The following is a 6,348-nucleotide window of genomic DNA, read 5'->3' as shown; positions in this document are numbered from 1 at the left end:
AATAAAAAACTTTCTGGCACTGTCATACTCAAAAAGGATGAATAACCACTCTTCTAGAGAATATTTCCCTAAGTGAAAACATATTTTTTTCCTCTACAGTCTTTATTTGAATGAAACAAAAATTTGAGAACAAACATTAATATACACAAACTTGACACAATCCACCTAACTTGAAGTGTTTCCAAACCAGACTACTGATTCAATTATATAAATCACCAATGATTTATTTCATAGACTTTCAAGGTGGCTCCACTACCTGTTTCAGTAAACAGGCTCCACTGTCACTACAATATTTGCTTTCTTGTAAACTTTTTACACTTGCTGCATTTGGGGAGGGGGGTTTGAAAAAGTTGACTGTGTTTAATTGCTAACACAATTTTATTAATTCAATAGATATAATTTCCAACATATACCATTCAAATACACATTCTTGAGTAAGGCATGGGAGAATCTTGCCTAAGAGTTTCTAGTTTTGTTTTTTGTTTGTTTGTTTGTTTGTTTTGTTTTGTTTGAGGTACCAGGGTCACATTTGAACCCGGGACCTCATATGTGGGAATCCAGCGCTCAGCCACTGAGTCACATCAGCTCCCGAATTTTTAAGGTATATGAATTTTATCTTAATAAAGCTGTTTAAAAAAACGAACTGCCAAGTTTCTGAAATGAACAACCAAGCAGATGAAGGTACAATTTCTTGAAATAGGGGCTTCCATTTCCAGTTACATGTGTATCCAAGTAACACACTTTTTGAAAACAACTAAGAGCAACTGGTTTAAATATAAAAATCAACTTCTTAAAAGCAGTTTGCAATACAGTAAGGAAAATATCAGTACTAAACTCTAAATGAAGGCATGTACCAAAAGAGATACTGGAGCGTTGAAGCCACTTTTGAGGAAATTTACCAAACTTGACAAACATCAACTGTAGTTTTCATGGAAGACCAAATCTAGGCCTATCCAAGGTAGGGAGGCTGATAGGAGACCATGCTCCCACAAAATTTGGTCCAGGAGTAAACCTCTGCCAGCCCTATCCCTAGTGGATGTCAAGGAAAGTTGCCTTCGGGCTGAGCAGAGCAGGGGAAAAAATGGTCCCTAAAATATTACAACCACAGACCATTCCTGGTGTAGATTCACAGCCCAGCTTTACCTTACCAGGGTAGTCCTACAAACCACAAGCCATGAATTCAGTTTAAAGTGTTCTGGCGCTGATAGAAAGCGGCAGAAGTAATGCTGCATGACTTCAGAGGCTAAGACAGAAAAGGCCATGCAGCTTCTGCGTGGTTCTCTGGGAACACTGGCTTTCAGGACGCTCTTTATCAGAACCTTGCTGCCGTGATGGGATAAGCCAAATCACATGGAGGCAGTACCAGCACAGTCCCAGCTGAGCTCAGCCTTCCACACATTCCAGACCAGGCACCAGATATGCGATATGAAGAAGCCTCTAGATCATTCCAGCTTCTGGCCAACTAGGCACATTCAGTGCATGTCTTTCCAGTTGAGGCCCAAGACATCAAGGAGCAGAATCAAGCCTTCCCCACTGTACCCTATCCATGTAATAAGCACAATAAAATGGTTATTGCTTTATACCACTAAGGTTGAGGTGGTTTATGATGCAGCAATGTAATCAAAACAGACTTTTCTTACCTGGAAATGGCATGCTGCCATAACAGAAGGCTAAAACATGTAGCATCAGCGCCGGACCAGGTGGCAGGCAGAAGCTGCAAGAGCTTTTGAGGAGACTATTAACAGAAGCCTGAGAGGCTCCAGAAGACTGACAGTGAAGGCTTAAAAGAAAATGAGAAAATTATTGGAAGCTGGAGGAAAAGGGAATGATTCTCTGGAAAGTTTGTCAATAACGGTGTGTGTAGTATCATGGAAACTAGAAGATGTGCCTAATGAACTCGATGATCTAGCTAAAGAGATTTCTGGGAAGAATATTGAATTGCCAACTGTTTTGGGTGTTTTTAAAGATTTATTTATTTCGTTCCCCTCCCCCCCGCCCCCACATACACACCCGCCCTGTTGTCTGCTCTCTGTGCCCATTCACTGTGCGTTCTTCTATGTCTGCTTGTATTCTCATTAGGCATCTCCGGGAACCAATCCTGGGACCTTCTGGAGTGGGAGAGAGGCGGTCATTCTCTTGCACGACCTCAGCTCCCTGATCTGCTATGTCTCTTATTGTCTCTCCTCTGTGTCTCTTGTGTCATCTTGCTGCGCCAGCTCTCCACGGCACTCATGCACAGAGCTGTACTTCCGGATGGGCCAGCACTCCACCCAGGCCAGCTTGCCTTCGCCAGGAGGCCCTGGGCATTGAACTCTGGACCTCCTATATAAGACGAAAGCCCAACTGCTTGAGTCACATCCGTTTCCTGTGAACTGTTTTTTGTTTGTTTTTAAAGCTGTGGTGATTAGATTGAGAGAAAGAGAGACTAAAAAGGGAATAAGATCTGGAAGAACTATAAAGGAGCCAGGACTTGGTGGGTTTGAAAAATAAAACTGTTTCTTGTTCTTGGTCCCAGCTGCTACAGAGGGTTAAAAATTCTCAAATTAAGAAATGATTTCAAGGCAAAGATTCAAATTGAGGGTGGGCCTATAAGATTCTTTGTTAAGAACTCAGAGAGTTCTAGGAGTTGTCTCGTAGAACGGTTAAGCTAGACAAAGACCTTCTAAGGATCTTAAAGGAGTACCTCCTAGACCTGAGAGGTTTTTAAAAAGGGCTTCTAAATAATATTTTGGGCACTATCCCTCATTAGCCTCACAGGGGTCCAAGATAGAGAAATTCCTGTCTCAAGGAGATTTCTGGGTGTGGCTATTGTCTAACAGAGTGAAACTCAAAAAGAGTCACCAAAACCCATCAAAGTATTAAAGGGAATTTTACTAGTGGAAACACTGCAGCTTGGACTAAAAGAGACAGACACTACAAGGATAGCGCAAAATAAAAAGACACCTTTGAACTCCCAAACATTTGTGAGAAGGAAGCAGCTGAGAAAAGTTCTCACCTGAAAACACAGGTTATGTTTTATGGGAAAGGAAGGATTGCTCAGAGGTTGGAGCCAAGGGCCATAGAGAACCATTCCCAGGAGCAGCACTGGGCTCTGATCAAGGAAATGGCAATAAGTACCCAAAGGGACCTCAGACGTGCTGTGGACTAAAAATTGCAGGATGATCCTCATCCCCAATCCATTTGAAGGGATTGTCTATTGCAGTTATCTTATGACCATTTTTATTTGGTGTTGGGGGATTGCAGATAATTTATCTCTTTTTTTTTTAAGCACAAAATAATATTGAAAATTTTATTAACATTTAATAACAATAAATCAGTCAACTTTTTTCAGTTTTTATGAAGTTTTTGTTGTAAAGATTAAATTTATTTCAAAAGTATTCATGTAAACCAATCAGATATTAATAAAGCTTTTATAATGAGCTCCTCAAATCTTTTTAATATCTACCTTCTTTCTTGGATGACAGTAGTATTACTATAATAGTGTTAAGTATTCTTATTCTTATTAAAATTAGTTGTTTTCAGGATTATTGGTTATTAGCAAATCTTGATTTTTATTATCTGCTAAGATAGATAGGAACATGATATTTAAAGTTATTTTTCAGGGAAGCGGACTTGGCCCAATGGATAGGGCATCTGCCTACCACATGGGAGGTCCACAGTTCAAACCCTGGGCCTCCTTGACCCGTATGCAGTGGCCCATGCACAGTGCTGATGCATGCAAGGAGTGCCCTGCCACGCAGGGGTGTCCCCCACATAGGGGAGCCCCATGCTCAAGGAGTGCGCCCCGTAAAGAGAGCCCCAGAGTGAAAGAAAGTGCAGCCTGCCTAAGAATGGCGCCACTCACAAGGAGAGCTGACACAACAAGATGACACAACAAAAAGAAACAGAGATTCCTGGTGCCGCTGATAAGGATAGAAGCGGTCACAGAAGAACACACAGCGAATGGACACAGAGAGCAGACAACTGGGGGGGTGAGGGGGGGGAAGAAGGGGAGAGAAATAAATAAATGAATCTTTTTAATAAATAAATAAAGTTATTTCTCAGTTTCCTGTTAACTATTTTATAGTAAAAAAACTGTTCGGGGGGGAGTGGGTGTAGCTCAGTGGTTGAGTGCCTGCTTCCCATGTACGAGGTCCCAGGCTCCATCCCCAGTACCTCCTAAAAAAACAGTAATCTTCAGTCTCCAACTGAACTTTGTACTGCAAGGTTGTTGTCTTTTTATTTTAATGATATTTACATAATAAATATTAATTTTAATCACAAAGTTCTTCTTCATCACTGAAATATGTGCTTTTCTTTATCCTTAGGCATCTTGAGTCATCTGAGGTTGAGGGGTCCCCTGAACTGCGTTTCCATCCTTTCTGTTCTTCTTCAGTTTGGGCTTGCTGGAAAGCTACAGCCTGACTGAGCCCATCAAGAGCAGGATCTTCCCCTTCATCTTCACTTTCTTCTACTTCCTCAATTTCTTCCTCTGGTTGAGGAATTTTCTTTACTCTTTCTTCTTTGGAGGTTCACATTCTCCCAGTATATTTTTAGGACAGGCATAACTTAAGTGCCACTTTCATATTCATAACACTTAGATTTATCAAAGTAGTTTTGCCTTCAGATGAATTCAGCTGCTCTTCCATTGTCAATAGCAATGCTTGCTTTCATCACTCTACTAAATAACTGTTTGTTGTTTATTGCTCTGGTACAGTTTTGAGCAGATTCTTTATCCAAAAATAAAATAAATGCAACCCCTTTACTCTTCATGGTATCTTTATCTTTCATTATAGTAATCTTTACAACTTTGCCCTACTTGGAAAATATACAGTATAAGTCATTGTTTGTTAGGGAAAAGGGCAAATTGGATACATACACTGTGCTTTTACTTGGAGCCAATCCACCACTCATTCCTTCAGGTGAGTCATGTCGAGAGACCAGAAGAGTGCAAGCCCTCGGCCCAGTTGGGGCTCAACCCCCACTATTTCTCACCCCACGCAGCAGCTTTGGCATCATGTGTCCCGGGAGAGTGCAGGAGCCAGAGCTGAGAAGATGACAGCAGCTCTGTCTCTTCCCTATTGCAGTCAATGCCTATCTCTGCCTTTAGATGAAGAGGAATTGTACTCAAGAAGCTGTACCAGAGGAAGCACGCTGAGGAATCACCTCCACACCTGATTTGATTTTGATGATGAGCTCTTAAACTTCTAACTGCTACCTTAATGGAAGGAGACTGTGGGGGGACTTTCGGGGAAGAGTAGGTACTTTTTGTACATTGAAAGAATATGACTTGTGACTGAAGGACAAATTATGGCAGAATGTATTTTCCAAATATAGCCACAACAATATTTCTCATCCATGTGCTCTTCTGAAATGTAATTTTGCCACTACCACATCAAGAAGTAGAATCTAATTCCCCTTTTCTTGAATTTGGGTTGGACCTATATCTCTCTCATAACCAATAAAATGTGGCAGAAGTGACACTGACTGGCCTCTGAGTCTAGGTCAGAAAAGCCATGCAGCTTCTACCTACCTAGTTCTCTTGGGACAGTGACTCTCAGGACACCCCCTCTCAGAAGCCAGCGTCATGCTATGGGAAGCTCAAGCCACATGGAGAAGTCACATGTAGGTGCTCCTCCTGACATTCCCAGTAGAGGCCAGCCTATGTGCCATCCCAGCCCAGATGCCGGACATGTTTTAGTGATGGGGCTCCCGTGGGATCCTAGATTCCATCCATTTAAGTCATCCCTGGCATTTGAGTCTTCCCAGCTGAGGCTCCAGACATCATGGAGAAAAGAAAAGACATCCCTGCTGTGCCCAACTCAAATCCACAGATCCCTAATCCACAGATTTTGTGAGCATAACAAAATGGTTATTGTTTTATCCTACTAAATTTGGAGTAGTCTGAAATACAGCAATAGAAACAAGAATATGAACCATGACATTGATTCAAAGAACCAAAAGAAGAGGGTACAGCAGATAAAGGTAGGCTATTACTGTGTACCTGAAGTAACACTCATCTCTGTTGTTTTTCACCATGAGAAATAAATAAAAAAACAAGACAAAGAACAAGATCTGAGACAGGTGTGGTTGGGGAAAGTATGGACTTGTGGTTTTTTTTTTTTTAAGATTTATTTCTTTATTTATTTCTCCCCACCCCACCCCCCGCCGTTGTCTGTTCTCTGTGTCTATTTGCTGTGTCGTCTTTTTTTTTTTTGTCCACTTCTGTTGTTGTCAGTAGCACAGGAATCTGTGTTTCTTTTTGTTGCGTAATCCCACTGCATTGGCTCTCGGTGTGTGCCGCTCCATTCCTGGGCAGGCTGCTCCCTCCTTCGCGCTGGGCGGCTCTCCTTATGAGTGCACTCCTTG

At 41.8% G+C, this 6,348-nt stretch overlaps 1 pseudogene; it reads right to left on the bottom strand.

Moving 5' to 3' along the window:
* Positions 1–4,253: 4,253 nt before the first annotated feature.
* On the bottom strand, positions 4,254–4,893 carry LOC101443905 (zinc finger CCHC-type and RNA-binding motif-containing protein 1 pseudogene; annotated as a pseudogene).
* Between the last annotated feature and the right edge of the window lie 1,455 nt (positions 4,894–6,348).

Source organism: Dasypus novemcinctus, chromosome 17, assembly GCF_030445035.2.
Source record: "Dasypus novemcinctus isolate mDasNov1 chromosome 17, mDasNov1.1.hap2, whole genome shotgun sequence".
Classification (NCBI taxonomy): domain Eukaryota; kingdom Metazoa; phylum Chordata; class Mammalia; order Cingulata; family Dasypodidae; genus Dasypus; species Dasypus novemcinctus.
Note: the sequence above shows the minus strand (reverse complement) of the source record. Positions and strands in the feature narration are given on the sequence as shown.